Consider the following 21,204-nt stretch of genomic DNA (forward strand, 5'->3'; position numbering starts at 1 on the left):
TTTCATATGTACAATCATGTTTTCCTTCGTATTGTCGAAGGTGTTACAACAAAAGATGATGAGATCTTTACGCAAAAACTGGATGCTATTAGAAGGATGGGTGCATCTGCCCTACAATAATGCACCGCGGCTATCAAGACATTGGCATATGGTTCATCATCTGATGTTGTTAACGAGTACCTGAAAATTACTTCAAGTACCGCTAAAGAATGCCTTCTTAATTTTGTCGAAGGAGTTGTTGCTTGATTTTTGGACCTAAATACTTGAGTAAGGCAAATCCAAATGACGTTGAGCGTCTCCTACATGAAGGTGAGCGTTGTGGCTTCCTAGGCATGATGAGAAGCATCGATTGCATGCACTAGAACTAGAAGAATTGTCCTCTGGGATGGAAAGGAATGTATCAAGGAAGAAGCAAAACAACAACAACTTAGAAGCGGCTGCTTTAAGTGACTTATGGATATGACATTTTTTTTTGGCACCCCAAGTTCATTCAATGAAATAAACGTGTTGCAGAGGTCTACCGTCTTTGATGATGTTCTACAAGGAAAAGCTCTAGAAGTCAACTTCTCAGTTAATGGGACAAATTATAACATGATTTACTATCTTACAGATGACATCTACCCGAGATGGTCAACATTCATCCCCGCAATAAATCTCCACTAAACCCCCAAGCAAAGATTATTTACACAACATAAAGAAGTCCTCAGAAAAGATGCAGAGCGTGCATTCGGAGTATTGCAAAGCTTGATTTGCAATCATTCGCAAACCAGCTCTTGTGTGGGATAAGAGCATATTATGGAAAATAATCATGGCATGTATCGTCATGCACAATATGATTGTTGAAGATGATCGTGATATCTATCAAAATTACTAAGATCCGAATGAGTATGATCAAGTTCAAACTCAAAATAGCGAGGGGTTATCTAACCAAGTCGAAGGAGACTCATTCATCGTGCACAACGGAAGACTCGAGGCGCGAAATTTAGGTGCATACATGGAGAGAAGATCCGAGATGCGAGACGTGAAAACTTAAATATCACTAAAAAAACTTGGTTAAACACATATAACGTAAGATTGGGCCTAATCGTCAAGTTGATTAAGTAACTTTTATTTAATTGCTTATGGTTTAAGTAATTTCAATTTTCATATATTTGTGTTTTTTAAATTATCTATCTTATGTATCAAGTTTCATGTATATGTGTTTTTTTAAAAATTATCTACCTTATGTAATGTGTTCGTTGTTTTTAATTATAATGTCAAGTTAATGTAATTTAATTTAATGTAATCTAATTAGCACATAGTTACTATAGTGTCAAGCTAACGCTAATTTAAATCAACATAAGTTAATTAGCTATTAACCTAATTTAATTTCACATAATCTAATTAGCTTTTATTGAATTAAAATTATCTATTTCATATATAAAAACAAATGTTGGATAGGAGAGAGAGTATATGGTGGGGTATGGTAAAAGTAGGAGAAAGAAATAGAAAAACCAAGTAAGACTAGCCCAGCCATTCGGAGGAAAAGAAGATGAGTTGGTGGAAGCTTAGTGGGATGTGAGGTGTAATAAGGACGAAAGGATAGAGAATGACAAAAACTTAAAGACTAACAAAGACCGACCAACCCATTGGTGATGCTCTTACTTTCCCTTTATTTTCCTTTCATTTCATCTTTTTTCTTACATGAAACCAGAAAACGGAAAATTAATTTTGGAATTGTGTTTTACATTGTAAATTATTTTCCATGAAAATGATTTTACATTGAAAATGTTTTACGCCCAACCAAACGGAGCCAAAGAGTACAAAGAGCTCCGACGTAAAGGAGGTCGAATTTTTCTACGTTACACCCTTGTGTATCTTCAATCTCTATGTTGTACCCCAATCTTTTTAAAATTTCACACAGTACCCTCAAGGTTACCTTTTCCACTGCACAATATCCCTATTGCTTATACGTCATTAATTTCGTTTACTTTTTATAACTAGTAGAACTAATTTAATTTGTGAATACTCCATTCCAATAGTTAAACTATGTATAAGTTAAATTAGTTCCACTAAATTAAAAATATAAACGAAACTAACAATGTATAAATAATGGTAAGGGTATTATGCATTAAAAAATTTGAGCTTAAGAGTACTTTATAAAATTTTAAAAAGATTGGGATATAACATAGAAACTAAAAAAAACATAAGGGTATAATGTAGAAAATGTTTTTTTTTTCTTGTTTGACGTTAGAGACAATTGGCAAGGATTAACCCCTTCTTTGGAGGATATTGGCACTCAGTGATCATTTTAAAGAGACATAAAAGGTCTTTACTCACTGGGGAGTATTTTTGGAAGAGTCCTTCATAGTTGAGATTATTTTGAACTAACTCATAGTTGAGATTATTAAAAAACAATCAACTCTTTTAAAAAACAATGCCAAGCGTTATGTAATAGTAAATTTTTACAGGATTCATCTTCTTTAATCCGAATTTAACATAAGTTCAAATATAATATCAATATATTACTACAAAACATATGATTTCACCCTTTTTGCACCTATAACCCGTTACTACTATTTTTATCTTATTAATCATTATCATGTCATTTAAAAGGAAAAGAGGAGGAAAAATAAAGGGAAATGAGGCTTTAAATAATTTTTTTATTATTTAATTTAAATCCAACCCCAAGAGGTTAAATATGTCAAAAAAATTAGGGCAAAATTATGCCAAAGCTTTTTTTTTTCTATACCAATATATTAAAGTCCCCCTATTTTTTATAACAATATATTAAATTGTCTCTAGTTCTTATAAAATATGTTAGTCACAAAAATGATCCAAACTATAGGAGGTCCTCCCATAATAATGGCGATCATGGATTATTCTAGACTAACCCCAACTAGGAGGTTGCCTTTCTCAAATGATTTCAAATGTCCAATAACATATCATATCCAATTAGGATTTTATTTATTTATTATTTTAAATTTTCTCGCTCGTCTCTTGTGTCCCCTCCCTTTGTCTATCCGACTAAAATTTGTCGCATCAATTGTTTTTGACATTTTCAATCGAATTATTCAAATCACTAAATTATTTTGAGAAACATTCAAGTAGTCACATAATCGTGTCTCCCCATTTAGTGATTTAGTACCCTATGATGACCAATACCCTACTCCAATTGGTGCAGATCGAGGAAAGAATAAAGAACGCATCTAAAACAAAATGTTTTAAGCCCAAATCATTTTATAACTCTCTTTATTAACTCATTTCGAAAACCCTTTTTATAAATGGTTTTATTAAACCCACTTTCTAAAACGTTTTAAAATTACTTTAATATAACTTTTCAAAAGCCATTTTCGAAAATCTTTTATAAAAAGTTTTTATGAAAGTCCAATTATTAAAACCCCATTTTCTAGCCCAATTTAATTAAGAGAATTAATTAATTATATTGATTAGTTCTATTACTAAAAATAGCTGTTATAAAAATAATTTTTTCCCAAAGTATTTTTAAATATCTTTTATCTAACTATTTTCCAAAATCTTTTTCAAAAAAATAATCTTTTCTCCAAGGTGTTTTTAAATATCTTTTATAGTTTTATCTAACTCTTTTCTAAAATCTTTTTTAATAAAAATCTTTTAAAAACGACTATCTTTTAAAAACCTATTACAACGCAACTATCTAAACCTACCTACCCTATATAAACCCACTCAAACAAACACGTCCCAGCCTCCATCCTCCTAATTCATCATCATCGATCATCACCAAAATCTTCGAGCATCATCAATACAAAGCACCTAATCATCATTAACCAAAATTCAGTACCTACACCTATAATCTACTCACTGCACACCAAGCTTCACAAATCATCAAGTTTCCCATGCCATCTATTACACCTCACTAATAATCACTTGACACATAACTCTCATGTTCACAACATTAATATTGATTGTTTAATAACTGGTCACTAAAAATATAGTCTTTTTATATATTTCCGAAACCAACATAGATTAAATATTTTTTAGGGTGTATTAAAATATTATATGATTATTTTTTCGCATAAAATCTGTTATGAATCGATATATAGTAGAGGCCAAAAATGGGCAACAAAGTTCCTGACAATGTTGTACCCTCACCCCCGAACTCAATCTTTGGTTCATTTTGACCATCTATGGACTCAGGACGGAAAAATCTACATTGGATAAGTCCTTAAGATGTCCCCACAGTTCAATATCCAATTAGCTTTTTAAGTTTTCCTCTAAAATTCGTTGGCGGCTTCAAAAATATATTTTTAATAAAATCTTAACAATGGGGTAGTCAAATAAACGCGCTCACACCGAGTGTAGGCATTTAAGGAATAAAAATCCAAGCCTGCATTTTGGCGACTCCACTGGGGATGATTTTAAAAAAAATTAATTTTTTAAAATGTGTGGGTGAAACTTGAAAAATACGATTCATTCTCCTTTTATTCCTTTGAATAATATATTATTTTGCATATGCATGGCTATTGTTCAACCACCATAAGGACAATCTATTTTGCCTCATTAGCACATGTTCTATGTGTGAAATCACCCTCGTGGGGTTTGCGCTTTGTCAGGAGCGCTAGTGTTGGATCTTAGTCATAAGCAAACCTATCCAACCATGAGATTGTTCTCTTGTTTTGAGAACTGGAGTGCGTCTTACACGTGACCACCTCTTCAAGCAAGGGTACAAAGCGTGGTATCAATCTCTTAGTCATGGACCTTTTTAGCCTTAACCTAAACATGACCAATAGTTGAACATAGAAAGGGACTTTGAGTTGCGAACATTGCATGTTATTATCTTAATTGTGCATATTTGTGTGCGTGTGTGTAACTCAGGAATACCCTTATAATATAAAAGTAAACAATTACCCAAGTATTATCGCCCGTGTGATAACGTATCGGCTTATTTAATATTTTGCAGCGGAAAACATATAACTAAACTCTAACCTTTTATTATAAATAAATAAATAAGTATTTAGAAATCAAACAATCTAAATGAGTCTACTGAAACCACTTAATAAATTACATTCCTATTTATGCAGAAATTAAAATATACTAGTTATACATTCTCTCCACTCCAGATTCCCAATGATGCGCATCTGCGAACCTATAATGTCAATGCTTCAATAAATCTGCTCACCAAAATGGGTCATCACAGGATCAATAAGACAAAGCCATGATCACAATCACAAACAAAGCACGTAGTTAGCAAAACTGAGTAGTACATATTAATACATAAGCATTCTTAATATGATACTAAATAAATAACATGGAGGGATAAATAATAATATAATCATATAACATTATGTAGACAACTTTTACTGAACTAAAATTTAAACATCTTTTTATTACTTTAATGGAATAGTTATTGGACTTGAATTGTCTTATCTACTAATGTCTTCACCTAGGAAGACAAAATACGGGTGCTACTTCGTATTTCAGAATGACCTACGATATCGAGGAACTTTTGAAAAATAATAGGCGGATGGTGATCAATCCATCTCCTAGAAAAAGCCATGGGCTACCACCATTTACCCCAACTCCTAATGTCCAACTCTAGACGTGCACCAGTCTAAAGTCTATAACTATCCTCGTTACACTTTACGTTCTTTACAAGTTATTACTTGTTATGACACACATACAAGCAACACAGAAATACAAAGCAAACATGCACAACTGAACTTCTTTCATCTTAGGATTTCATAAGTGATCACAACTTACAACCCAAGACTTACTTTCTTTTAATCTCAAACTTTCTTATTTGTTGAACCTAGCCAACAATCAAACTTACCTTTAAAAAAGGCATAACTTATCAGCTTACCAAATAAGGCCCACAATCCTGATAAAGTAATGAAAATAATACTTGCAAGGGAACACATGAATAACATGATTCAATCTTAAGAACATATTAATTCACCCATGTAAATTAATAAATAAAGTTCCCATGCACATGCTTACATCAATAAATCCATACAAACATGACAAATATTTACTTATAATAAATCTCATAATTAACATACTTGCACATAGGCATAAAACATGTAAAAATCAATCATACTAGAAATCACATAGGAACTTATAAAGTTCCTATACATGATACTGAAATTTCTTTCTCCTTAAATCATGATACTAATCACATAGCAAACCGGTATGTACGTACCTTGTCTAAACTAGTGGGCAGACCACTTTTAATTCTTTAAAAGTCTTCTACAGAATATTCTCCGCCTAAAAATCAATATAAACTAAAATCAATACTCTTAAATAAAAAAATACAGCAACTTTAAAATATTTAAAATCCCCTTTAAACATATTCAAAAGTTGATTTTACTATCAAAACTTGAATTACTTTTGATTCCTAGCATAGTACTACCATACTAGTAATTAAAATTCTTAAAACTCCATAAATAAAATCTTTTCTGAAATTCCAGCAACTAATAAAATCATAAAACCTTCTTTAAACATATGTAAACATGTTTAAATTCATAATCCAAACCAATCTCATAGTATACAACATGCTACTATGATTTTTTATTAATTAACACCCTAAAAATCAATGCTTTAATGATCAAAACCTCAATCTAACAATAATACACAAATCTGAATTCTTATTCTTATAATATATAATATATATGAATCAAGATTATTTGTTAAAACAGTAAATTAAAATCAATTATCATTATTAACATTAAAATAAAGCATAAAAACATAGTCTTTAATGGAAACTTGAGGAAGAGGGAAAGAAATTAACCAACAAAGCAAAGAACCAAGAAGATGAGGATGAAACCGCTGGAAATAACAAGCCACGCAGCAGCCCCTTCACCGAAATTTAGAATCTTCAAGGTTTTGTGACGTTTCTTGTTGAAGAAGAAACATTACTTGAAGAAGAAGAAATAATTTAAGAGAGAGAAAAACGACAAACGGTGAGGAGGGAGAAATAGAAGCTGGCAGTGTGGTTTGTGAGAGAGGAGAGAGAAATATTCTTTGTGTGGGTAAAATAATTGGGTATTAAGATATTTATAAAGAGGCTTCCTTTTGGGCTTAGGAAAAGGAGATTGGGCTCAATTAAGATTGATGATGAATAGGATAAATAAATTAGAACTCCTAACATCAATATAACTCTCCCTTTTCCTTATCTACTTAAAATTGGGTTCCTCATGTCCACTTAGACTTCTTTTCCAATATAAATTAGTATTTAAAACATTTATCAAAGCATGCTTAATTAAAATATTTTTAAATTTCTTAAATCCTTAAAATAATTTCATTTGACTTTTAACATAGTCAATCTTCTTTAAATAATCTAATCCTTTAAAACTAAATTATATTTAAATATAAATATATAAATGCTGAAATATATTTATAAAATCCTTTAAAATTAATGGGGATTACAGTCTACCCCCCTTAAAGAAGTTTCGTCCCGAAACTTTACACAAAAACTCACATATTTTCAAAAGTTTGAAGTCATTTTTGCAAAAGTTTAAAATGAATTGTGCCTCTTGTGCACACTTTTGCTAACTTAAAACACTTGTGTTACTTATGAACAGATTTGCTTATGTAGAGAATCTACTTCTTGTGCACTAACATGTGCCAATTGCCCAACATAGGCATACAATTGCATACAAATCTCATAAAATAGACAAAAAGCGCGAAATTTATCGCTATCAATCCCCCTTAAAGAAAACGAGTTACGCCCTCGTAACTCACCTCAAGGAATAAGTATGGAAACTTATTTCTCATATCATCTTCGGCTTCCCACGTTGCCTCTTCAGACTCGTGGTTAGACCAAAGTACCTTCACAATGTGGATGTCCTTATTGCGTGTACTACGCACTTTCCTGTCGAGAATCTTGACAGGTCTTTCCTCATATGTGAGGCTACTATCGATCTGAATTCATTCAGGCTCTAGGACATGACGCTCATGAGGGATATATCGCTTAAGTTGGGAAATATGGAACATGTCATGCATCTTCTCAAACTCCATTGGCAATGCCAATCTATAGGCTAGTTTCCCAATTCGCTCTAAAATCTCATATGGGCCTACATATTTAGCACTTAACTTGCCCTTTTTCCTAAATCTCATGACGCCCTTAGTGGGTGATACTTCCAAAAACACCTTATCACCTATGGCGAACTCATCCTTGCGTCGTTTCAAGTTAGCATAACTCTTCTGTTTATCTTGCGCAACTTGAATTCTAGCCTAAATCAGTCTGACATTCTTGACAGTTTCCTCAATAAGCTCTGTCCCCAAGACAATATTTTCACTAGAGTCGTTCCAACAAATGGGACTTCTACATTTCCGTCCATATAATGCCTCAAAAGGTGTCATCTTTATGCTCGCATGATTTGTTATAGGAAAACTCAATCAGGTCTAATTGGTCCTCCCAACTACCTTGAAAGTCAATCGCACATGCTCTCAACATGTCCTCCATAGTCTTATTTGCCCTCTCAGTCTGATCATCAGTCATAGGGGCAAAGGTTGTACTCATTTTCAATGTTGTCCCAAGATTTAATTGGACCTTTTTCCAAAATTTTGAAATAAACCTAGAGTCACGACCAGAAATGATATCCTTTGGAACTCCATGTAGTCTCACCACAGCCTAATCTAAGTCTTAGCCAATTGCTTCTTTTTTCATGTATCCTTAATAGATATAAACACGGCGGATTTGGTCAATCTATCCACAATAACCCAGATAATGTCATTTTCACTCCCCGTTTTAGGTAAGGCAGTCACAAAGTCCATAGAAATAGAATACCACTTCCATCCAGGAACCTCTAAAGATTTAACCTTCCCCATGGGTCTCTTATGATCTATCTTCACTTTTTGACAGGTTAGACACTTAGACACATACTCAGCTACCTCTTGCTTCCTATTTGGCCACCAATAGATAACCTTAAGGTCTTTATACAATTTATCACCCCCAGGGTGCACAAAATATGGAGTATTAGGCCCCTCATAAGGCGTCTCTTAAGTTCATCACACTTCTGTGGTAGACACCACCTCCCTTTAAACCTTAGACTCCCATCATCACGAATCTTAAAGTCATCTTTCTTACCTTGCCTAATTTTCTCCTTGATCTTATCTAGGTGCTCATCCCCAACTTGACCCTATTTGATCTCGTCGAAACTGACAAACCCAAAGAAAGAGTCTAAGTCTTGCCCCACTTTCCGTAGGATTTAAGATCTCTAGGCTCAGCCTTTGCATATCTCGACATAACTCCTCAGGGACCATCAAGGCACTCAAGCTATGACTCGATTTTCTACTCAAGGCATCAGCAACAACAGTTGCTTTCCCCTCATGATATTGGATATCTAGGTCATAATCCTTAATTAACTCTAGCCATCTTCTTTGCCTCATATTCAGGTCTTTTTGGGTGAAAATGTACTTCAAGCTCTTATGATCTGCGAATATCTTACAACTTGCTCCATAGAGGTAATGTTCTAAATTTTCAATACAAACACTATGACAGCTGACTCTAAGCCATGGGTAGGGCAATTAGCCTCATAAGGTTTCAATTGACGCGACACATACGCAATTACCTTTCCATTCTGCTGTAACACACATCCTAGACCATTTTTCGAAGCATCACTATATACCTCAAATCCCTCTTCCCATCAGGCAGGGTTAAAACAGGTGCAAAGGTTAAACGATCTTTCAAAATCTGAAAGGCTTCTTTAGACTTTTCACCCCACTCAAATTTTGACTCCTTTTTCATCAAGTTGGTCATAGGCCTCGCTATCTTCGAGAAATCTCTCACAAATCTCCTATAATAGCCAGCTAGACCTAAGAAACTTCTGATATCTGACACGCTCTTTGGAGTTGGCCACTCACTTACAGCTTGAATCTTAGCAGGATCTACTGAGACTCCCTCCTTAGACACATAGTGACCCAAAAATGTTACTTTCTCCAAACGAAACTCACACTTAGAGAACTTGGCATATAATTGGTTTTTCCTCAATGTCTCGAAAATGAGCCTCAAGTGCTCATCATGCTCAGCTTCATTCCTCGAATATATTAGTATGTCATCAATGAAAACCACCACAAACTTATCTAGAAACTCATGAAAGATCCTATTCATTAAATCCATAAATATAGCAGGAGCATTGATGATATCCTGAACGTAAGTCAGAACACACTCGCTCCATTTAACTGGTCGAATTGGTCATCTATTCTAGGCAAAGGATATTTGATTTTGATGGTTAAATTATTCAACTCCCCATAATCAATACATAGCCTCATGCTACCATCCTTTTTCTTCACAAACAACACAGGCACTCCCCAAGGTGATGCACTAGGTTTAATATAACCTTTATCTAGTAGTTCTTGCAGTTGCATTTTCAGCTCACTCATCTCAGGAGGTGCCATTCTATAGAGTGCCTTAGATATAGGTGAAGTTCCAAGAACTAAGTCTATGGTGAACTCAACAGCTCAAGCAGGTGGCATACCTAAAATCTCACTCGAAAACAAATCCATAAACTCGTTCACAATTGGGACATCCTCAAGCTTTACTTCGACTCCCTTACTCACATCCTGCACACTACAGGAGAATAATTCACACCCTTTTCTCATCAATTTCCTCACTTGCATAGCAAATATAACTTCAAACTTCTTAGGTTTCCCAAAATGTCTATAGAAGGTCAATTTTCCCAAAGGGTTTCTCAACACTACCTTCTGAATCTCACAATCAATATTGGCCGTGTAAAGACTTAACCAGTTCATTCCTAGAATCACATCCAGGTCTCCCAAATTAAATTCTATTAAGTCAGACGGAAAGACATAACCTCCTATCTTCAAAGGCAGGTTCATAAACAACTTGGTACACCTTATGATTTATCCAGTAGGAATACTACTAGACAAGTCGATTTCTTCATAATCTACTAACCCAGACTCCTTAGGACAAATGATGATATAAAAGAATAAGTTGCCCCCGAATCAAATAATGTTTTAACAAGGACTGAATTAATAGAAAAATTACCAGAAACTACGTCGACACATTTCTTAGCTTCCTTTCAACTCATCACGTACATCTTTCCCGCAGGCTTACTCTGGTTGGGGTGCTCACTTGCAGGCTTACTATAGTCCCCTGATTACTCTGCTGTCCTCCAGGCTTAGGACCTTGGTTTCCTGACTGGTTGAATCTTAATCTGACCTAATTACCACATCCCTTGGCCTTTCTGTTCCTTACCGTGCTTAGAGTAGCACTCGTACTCCCTATGACCCTTCTTTTGGCAGTAGTTACAAATCACTAGCTCTCCCTTATAGTCTTTCCCAGCGTGGTTTTTGCCACAGAACTTGCAGTGAAACACTCGCTCAGGTCTACCCTTGTTGCGGTTATCCTGGCCGGTTGTTCCTCCCTTGGAAATTCCAATTACCATTCCGGTTTCTCTTGAAATTCCCTTGGTTTCCCCCGGCAGTAAAATCTTTCCTCTTTTCACCTACTACCCCATTTTTCTTATCTCTCCTTGAATGTAGACCATAAATGTGAGATGCTCTTCCATACATAACATCTAGGGATGTAAAGGTCTCTCCTCCTAATCCCAACTGTATCTCATCAGTTAAGCCTTGCTCAAACATCTGAGCCTTAAGTTCCTCAGTGGCTACAACCTCAGGTGCAAACCTAGACAGGGCTATGAATTTGCCATAATACTCAAAGATGGTCATACTACCCATCCTAAGGTTAATGAATTCTTAGGCTTTCTGCTTCCTCATAAAGGCAGGTAAAACTTTCCTCTCAAGACAATCACAAATGCATCCCAATTGAATCCTTCAACAATACTCAATCTAGCTCCACTCTCGCTCCACTATCGCTCCACCATAAATCAGCCTCATCCTTCAGATATAGCACAATCTGACCCACTCTCATATTTTCAGGGCAGTTCACAACCTCAAATAGCTTCTCAAACTCCCTAATCCAGTTCTCTAAGAAGGTTGGGTCAGCTTGCCCCTTATAGTATGGTGGCTTAACCTTAGCTAGTCATTCAAACATGTCCCTAGTAGTCTCAGGACGCTCAGCTCTCTCCTGAGTCAATTTCTCCGCCAAGAGGCAAATAGCAGCAGGTCGTTGTTGTTAGCCATTCTACTTCGGGACCTTAAAGTAATATAACTCTACTTTAGGCTCTAGTATAACTTACATGTCCATCTAAGAAGGCAACATTTGATTTGATCATTAAAGATCACATCAACAAATAATTTCTCAACTAGTTTTGAGTTCACATGAATTTTTCTCTAATAATCACATAATCATCCATGTAAAATATATTCACAACAACATGCAAGTAGAAACAAGCAAACAAGAATATAACCACATACTGAAATTTAAATAATAAAAATATTCCGATCACATGCCCAGAATAAATTCTTACTCACTCATATAAATAAATAATTGCTTTTATTCCTCCATAAAGGGTACTTAAAACAAAAGAATGTTACTATAATGTTATACTTTCCTAAAAAAAAAATGGTTCTATAAAATATTCTAACATTGTTGGTCAACTATCCAACATTATATAATACTAATATACTATATATTGTTAATCAGAGACATATAATAATCTAAGGTACTACATTGTCAATCTTATTCTTAGCTTCCTGGTATTGTTCAGGCCTGAATGTCTCATCTTTAGTTTCCTCTACCTCATCCTCATAGTAGTAGACATATTTTCTTTGCCGCTTTGATCTTCTAGTGGGTTGAGGCTCCTCATCTTCCTCAGGCTCACTATCAGTCTTATACCTGAAAATTACATGATAGATAGCTTCTCTAGTTTTGCCTCAAGCATGGTCAAGTTCCACAATGAGCTCGTCATCACTAGTTAATCCTAACCTCTGTATCCTATACATGGTTCATTCTAGGTAGGTATACTCTCTATCATCGATGGGTGCAATGTCCCCATCAACTTCATCGTCACTCAGGACAATGGGGTTATAATAACCTCCTAATCTGGCAGACATATCTAAGGATCTACAACACAAATATACCATAATATTTTAATACTCTCCCTAAATGCATTCCCAACAATAAACAATAAGGAGTAACCATTGACATCATAGGCATAAGAACATAACACTTAGCAGGCAAGAAAAATATAAACAGTTAGTAATCATGCATCATTAGTAGGGAAGAAAAATAATAATGCATCGTTAGTAGAGAAGAAGAAAATTCGAACTTCCTCCAGGAAAATTTTCGGTCCTAAAAAAAATTAATATACTAATATATTCCTATAAATTTTTCAAAATGAATAAGTAGGAGCGATTTTAAGAATTTCTTTAAATAACTAGTAAGCTAGTTAGTTAGTTAGGCACCTAAAAGTCTTGAAAATAACCTAAAGCTCCTAGATACCACTTTGTAACACTCCGATAATTCCCTCTTTTCAGGAATACCCTTATAATATAAAAGTAATTACCCAAGTATTATCGCCCGTGTGATAAGATATCGCCTTATTCAGAATTTTGCAGCAGAAAACATATAACTAAACTTTAACCTTTTATTATAAATAAATAAATAAGTATTTAGAAATCAAACAATCTAAATGAGTCTACTCAAACCACTTAATAAATTATGTTCCTATTACTGCAGAACTTAAAATATACTATAGTTACACATTCTCTCCACTCTATATTCTCAATGATGCACATTTACGAACCTGTAATGTCAATGCTTTAATGAATCTACTCACCAAAATGGGTCACCACAGGATCAATAAGGTAAAGCCATGATCACAATCACAAACAAAGCAAGTAATCAGCAAAGCTAAGTACTACATATTAATACATAAGCATTCCTAACATGATACTAAATAAATACCATGTAGGGATAAATAATAATATAATTATATAACATTCTGCAGACAACTTTTACTAAACTAAACTTTAAACATCTTTTTATTACTTTAATGTAATAATTATTGGACTTGAGTTGTCTTATCTACTAATGCCTTCACCAAGGAAGACGAAATACGGGTGCTACTTTAGAATGACCTGCGATATCGAGGAACTTTTGAAAAATAATAGGGATGGTGATCAATCCATCTCCCAAAAAAGCCATGGGCTACCACCATGTACCCCAACTCCTAATGTCCGACTCTAGACGTGCACCAGTATAAAGTCTATAACTATCCTCGTTACACTTTACGTTCTTTACAAGTTATTACTTGTTATGACACACATACAAGCAACATAGATATACAAAGCAAACATGCACAACTGAACTTTTTTCATCTTAGGATTTAATAAGTGATCACGACTTACAATCCAAGACTTACTTTCTTAATCTCAAACTTTCTTATTTGTTGAACCTAGCCAACAATCAAACTTACCTTCAAAAAGGCATAACTTATCAGCTTACCAAATAAGGCCCACAATCCTCATAAAGTAGTGAAAATAATACTTGTAAGGGAATACATGAATAACATGATTCAATCTTAAGAACATATTAATTCACCCATGTAAATTAATAAATAAAGTTCCCATCCACATGCTTGCATCAATAAATCCATACAAACATGACAAATATTTACTTATAATAAATCTCATAATTAACATACTTGCACACAGGCATAAAACATGTAAAAATCAATCATACTAGAAATCACATAGGAACTTATTAAGTTCCTATACATGATACTGAAATTTCTTTCTCCTTAAATCATGACACTAATCACATAGCACACCGGTATGTACGTACCTTGTGTAAACTAGTGGGCATACCACTTTGAATTCTTTAAAAGTCTCCTACAGAATATTCTCCGCATAGAAATCAATATAAACTAAAATCAATACTCTTAAATAAAAATTACAACAACTTTAAAATATTTAAAATCCCCTTTAAAAATATTCAAAAATTGATTTTACTATCAAAACATCAATTACTTTTAATTCCTAGCATAGTACTACCATACTAGTAATTAAAATTCTTAAAACTCCATAAATAAAATCTTTTCTGAAATTTCAGCAACTTATAAAATCATAAAACCTTCTTTAAACATATGTAAACATGTTTAAATTCATAATGCAAACCAATCTCATAGTATACAACATGCTACTATGATTTTTTATTAATTAACACCCTAAAAATCCATGCTTTAATGATTAAAACCTCAATTTAACAATAATAAACAAATCTGAATTCTTATTCTTATAATATATAATATATATGAATCAAGATTATTTATTAAAACAGTAAATTAAAATCAATTATCATGATTATCATTAAAATAAAGCATAAAAATATAGTCTTTAATGGAAACTTGAGGAAGAGGGAAAGAAATTAACCAACAAAGCAAAGAACCAAGAAGAAGAGGATGAAACCGCCGGAAATAACAGGCCACAAAGCAGCCCCTTCACCGAAATTTAGAATCTTCAAGGTTTTGTGACGTTTCTTGTTGAAGAAGAAATGTTACTTCGAGAAGAAGAAACAATTTGAGAGAGAGAAAAAAACGAAAAACGATGAGGACGGAGAAATAGAAGTTGGTCGTGTGGTTTGTGAGAGAGGGGAGAGAAATATTCTCTATGTGGGGTAAAATAATTGGGTATTAAGATATTTATAAGGAGGCTTCCTTTTGGGGATAGGAAAAGGATATTGGGCTCAATTAAGATTGATGATGAATAGGATAAATAAATTAGAACTCCTAACATCAATATAACTCTCCCTTTTCCTTATCTACTTAAAATTGGGTTCCACAAGTCCACTTAGACTTCTTTTCCAATATAAATTAGTATTTAAAACATTTATCAAAGCATGCTAAATTAAAATATTTTTAACTTTCTTAAATCCTTAAAATAATTTCATTGACTTTTAAAATAGTCAATCTTCTTTAAATAATCAAATCCTTTAAAACTAAATTATATTTAAATATAAATATATAAATGCTGAAATATATTTATAAAAGCCTTTAAAATATAGGGGTTTACAGTGTGCCATTAATTTTCATATATTATCGATTTTTCGAGTCTAAACTATTGAACGACATTACGCGATTAAAGAGTGAAGAAAACGTGTTATTCTGAATATGCACATCGCGCGCCATTCTGCGTCCCGCGCACAGAACCATGTGTTTAGCGCTATAAGTCGCGTCGCGTCGCATGCTGTGCTATTTGCGTCCCTCACGATGTCCTGTTGTCCGTGCAGCTAGTCCTGCGTATTGCATAGCTAGTCATGCGGTGTGAGCAACTCTCCTATATTCTTGCTTGCATTTTGCATTTAATCGTGCATGCGCTGAATTTGAGTGTCCTTAATTCCATTTAGTATTCTCTTGCTATTATCCACATATTTTACCACACAATATATCCTACTCTTTTTTTAAAAAAAAAATTCTCATATATTTTTTTAAATTCATCTCTGTTTTTAGAAATTCTATCACCTGTGTTTTTTTCGAAAATTATTCTCCTATGTACTTCTAAATTCTATCTCCTATCTGTTTCAAAAATTCATCCATCCTCGTATATCCTATTCTTTCATGTATATTATCTATCTTTTCATGTATACATCTTTTAGGATTCCTTTTAGTGTTCATTCTGTTTTAAAAGTCTCATCCCTTTAGGAATTTTAACTCCGTTAGAAGTCCGTCTAGCTCATATGTCTAGGTTCATCTAGTTTTACTCCATTTAGAATTCTTAACCCTGTTTAGATTTACCCATATGAGAAGTCTAAGGGTCGTTAGAATTCTTGCCACCTTAGAAGTCTATAATCCATAGATAGTCCATGCATAATTGGAGTCTAAAACCATTAGAATTATGTCCATCTTAGGAGTCTAAATTCATTAAAATTATGTCCATTTTAAGAGCCTAGGTCCACTCGACTTTCATTCACTTTAGAGTTTAGGTCCACTAGAGTTTCATGCACATTAGGAGTCTAGCACCCTTAAAAGTCCATCGAATCTAGAATTCTAACGTCATTAGAAGCAAGTCTAGAATTATGAAGTTCTTAGAGTTTCATGTTAATTAGGATTGCATTCATACTAGAATTCTTTTACATTGCATAGTCCATTCATCATACACTTCATGCATAACTAGAGTTATTAGGCATTTAGGAGTCTCATTGCATCCATACTCTTCATTTCATTTCATTTCATGCATTCCGCATTTAGTATTCCTGAACTACAAGCGATCTGATTCCCTCTTTTGGGATATGTAGGCAGTCTTTACAAGTTCGAACACATAGATTGAGTCATGCATACATACATTAGGTCTAGATGCATCCAAAGAGTCATGCATACATAAATTAGGTCTAGGTACATCTAAAAGAGTCATGCATACATGCGTTAGGTCTAGGTGCAATAAAAAAAACATCATTCATTTAGGAGATGCTATTTTTTTCCTAGAAGCTCAACTTTTTAAAATAAACATATATTCTTTCATTCCATTTCCCCTCTCCATCATCACTCCATTTAGGAGATACTATGTTGTTCCTAGAAGTTCAACTTTTAGAAACAAACATACGTTCTTTCATTCCGTTTCTCTATCTCCATCATCACTCCATTTCTAATCTCCCGTTGGATGATCCATTACATGAGATATACAATATGACAAACACATTTTAAGAACAAGTCGATGAGTTAAAGGTATGCTTGTAGATCTTATAGCACGTATTGGAAGACTAGAGGAAAACTATGTGGTTCTTCAAGAGAACTGTAGTGCATATTACGAGGCACTAGATAGCTTCTATACAATGGTAGATTACCCACAAAGGATCAATGAACTTAACAACATCATACCACATAGCTCAATTCTCAGGCCTTCAATCAAGTCTGACTTCATCGTTACTCCGATTGGAATACCTTCTAAGCGCGTTCATGTCACTGTCTCGCATGGACTTACACATAATGCCAGCATGCCTAAAAAGAAATCACAAAGGAAGTATGCACTAGTGGAAAAAAACCCATCTGATGCGGTCAAAATCAGGCTTACTGATGCAATTTTGGTCCGCATCATATGGGCTCGCATCAGTTACCATTAATTTACTGATTTGGTCAAAAATCGGATCAGTAAATGATTTATCGACGTGGTTCTTAAGAAAAACCCCATCAGTTAATCAAATTAACTGATGCGGTTTTCCTTAAGAATGTGACACCCCGATAATTCTCTTTTCTAGAAAATACTTTTATAACAAACCTTAGAGAATTACCCAGGCATTATCGCCCGTGTGATAACGTTTCGGCTTACTCAGAATTTTGCAGCAGAAAACAACTTACTAAAGACAACTTTATTAAAACTTATGAACTCAAAAACAATGTCAGAACTAAACACACCAACTTAAAACTATTGTCTGAAACATAAGCTCCTATGAAAACAACTTAAATGAATCTAATAATACAAGAGTCTCTCCATTCCAGATTCCCCAATGAGATGCATCTTCGAACCTGTAATGTCAATGCTGTCTTGACTCTGCTCCCCCGAAGGATCACCACAGGATCAATAGGCAAAGCCATGATCACAAACACAGACAAGCACGTAATCAGCAAAGCTGAGTACTACATATCAGACATACATAACCTAAACATGATACTACAAAAATAACGCAGGAATAAAAATATAAAACATACAATAATCTGCAGACGACTCTTACTGAACTAACTCTAAACTTTATTTATTCTTTAAATGGAATAGTTATTGGACGAGTTGTCTATACAGAAATAGGAAATATGGGACTCCACATATTCCAAATGACCTGCGATATCGAGGAACCTTTAACTAAGAGGAAAGGTGATCAATCCAATCCTAGAAAAGCCATGGGCTACCACCATGTACTCCAACCCTTAGTGTCCAACTCTAGACGTGCACCAGTCTAAAGTCTATAACCTATTCTCGTTTCACTTTACGTTGAATATATTTTATACTTGTGTTGACACCAACCAAGCAAATACACAAACTAATAATCACAACATCATAACAGAATTCCTTTTTATCTTTGATTAAAAGTGTTCACAACTTATCAATCAAGACTCCTTTAACTTCTTTTTATACTTTACAACTTCTGTTGAACTCACAACAGTAAATGTACCTTTATATAGGTATAACTTGTACTTACCAAATAAGATCCACGGTTCTTATAAGATAATAATAATACTCAAGAATCATGTAAACATGATTCAATCTTACTTACATTAATTCACTCACGAATTAATACATAAACTGACTTATCTGCTTGCATCAAACTTCCATACAAACATTACAACTCATAAATACTTCAGTTTACATGTAGCACACAGGCAAATAACATGTAAAAATTCCAGTAATCATATATATGAACAAAGAGTCCTATACATGATACTAATTAAAAAACATCCTAAGCATGTTTCTAAATCATATAGCACGTAGACTATGTACGTACCTTGTATAAACAATCGTAGGCCACTTTTACGCTCTAAAAGTCTCCTACTAGAAATCTCCGCCTAGAAAATAAAATAATAAATAAATACTTGAACTAAAAATTTCAGCAACTTTAAAACGATAAACCCTTTAAACGTTTTTAAAATCGTTTTTAGTATCAAACTTTCGTTATTTTTAATCCCTAGTATAGTACAACTATTCTAGTGATTAAAAATCATTAAAACCTTAAAATACTATTTCTGAAATTACAGCACTTATAAAATTTTATAAATCTTCTCTGAAATATATTTAATACATATAAAATTATATCAACAAATCTCATATTATACTTTAATAAATAGTTTCTAGTGATTAAAACCCTAAAAACTATATTTCATAATAAAAACTAAATAATAATATAATAAATCTGAAATTTATTACTTATAATATGAACCGAAATATTTTCATATAAAAAATAATTTAAATCATAAACATGCTAATAATAATAATAATATAAAAACTAATACTTTAATGGAATCTTGAAGAGAAGAAAGAAAAACAACCACAACAAGGAAAGGAAGGAAGCCAGCGCATAGCAGCAGCAAGGACCGGCGGCAGCGTTTCTTGGCTCAATCAAAATTTTGTGACGTTTCTTGTTCAACAAGAAACGTTACTTGAAGAAGAAGAAACAATTTTGAGAGAAATAAAAGATCGCACAAAGAAAGAGAGAGGAAGAAAGCGCGAGTGAGAGAGAAGAAAGAAAGTCAGTGAAGAGGAGAGAGAAATAAAGTGTGTAGGGTAAAATTTGGGTTTTTAGGATATTTAAATAGGCTTCCTTTTGGGCTTAGGAAAAGAGATTTAATAATTAAAACTTTGATGACTAATAAGATGGGCTTCATTAGGACTTTAGTCATCAAATACCTTTCCCTTTTATCACTTTTGGGCTTTCGATTCCATTAAGCTTTCTTTTAAATACTTTTAATAATTAAACTCTTATTAAAACATGCTTAATTAAAAATTAAAATTTATTAAGCTATGAAAAATATTTTTAGTTGACTTTTAAAATAGTCAACCCTTTTTAAAAGTCAAATCATTTTCCAAATCATTTGGATTTAAATATAACACATAAATACTTTAATATATTTATGAAAATCTTTAAAATTGGGGGATTACAGTCTACCCCCTTAAAAGAAGTTTCGTCCCGAAACTTAACACAAAACCCTCGTACTTTCAAAAGTTTGAACTCACATTTCGAAAACTTTTGAGAAAGGTAGTGCCTCTCGTGCACTTTCCCATTTTTAAAACACTTGTGTTACTTATGAACACTTTTCTTATGCGGAGACTCTACTTCTTTTGCACTAACATGTGCAAATTGCCCAACATAGGCATACATATGCATGAAAATCTCATAAAAATAGACAAAAGCGCGAAATTTATCGCATTCTACCCCCTTAAAGAAAACGAGTTACGCCCTCGTAACTCACCTCAAGGAATAGGTCTGGATACTTTTTCTTCATATCCTCTTCGGCTTCCCACGTTGCCTCTTCTGACTCGTGGTTAGACCAAAGAACTTTGACAATATGAACATCCTTGTTCGCGTACTACGCACTTTCCTGTCGAGAATCTTGACAGGTCTTTCCTCATATGTGAGGCTACTATCTATCTGCTCTTCAGGCTCTAACACATGGCGCTCATCAGGGATATAGCGCTTAAGTTGGGATATATGAATACATCATGCATCTTTTCAAACTCCATTGGCAATGCCAATCTATAAGCTACTTTCCCAATGCGCTCCAAAATCTCATATGGGCCTACATATTTAGCACTAGCTTGCCCTTTTTCCCAAATCTCATAACGCCTTTAGTGGGTGATACTTTCAGGAATACTTTATCACCTACAGCAACTCATCTT

This window comes from Beta vulgaris, chromosome 6 (genome assembly GCF_026745355.1).
Source record: "Beta vulgaris subsp. vulgaris cultivar EL10 chromosome 6, EL10.2, whole genome shotgun sequence".
NCBI classification, from domain to species: domain Eukaryota; kingdom Viridiplantae; phylum Streptophyta; class Magnoliopsida; order Caryophyllales; family Amaranthaceae; genus Beta; species Beta vulgaris.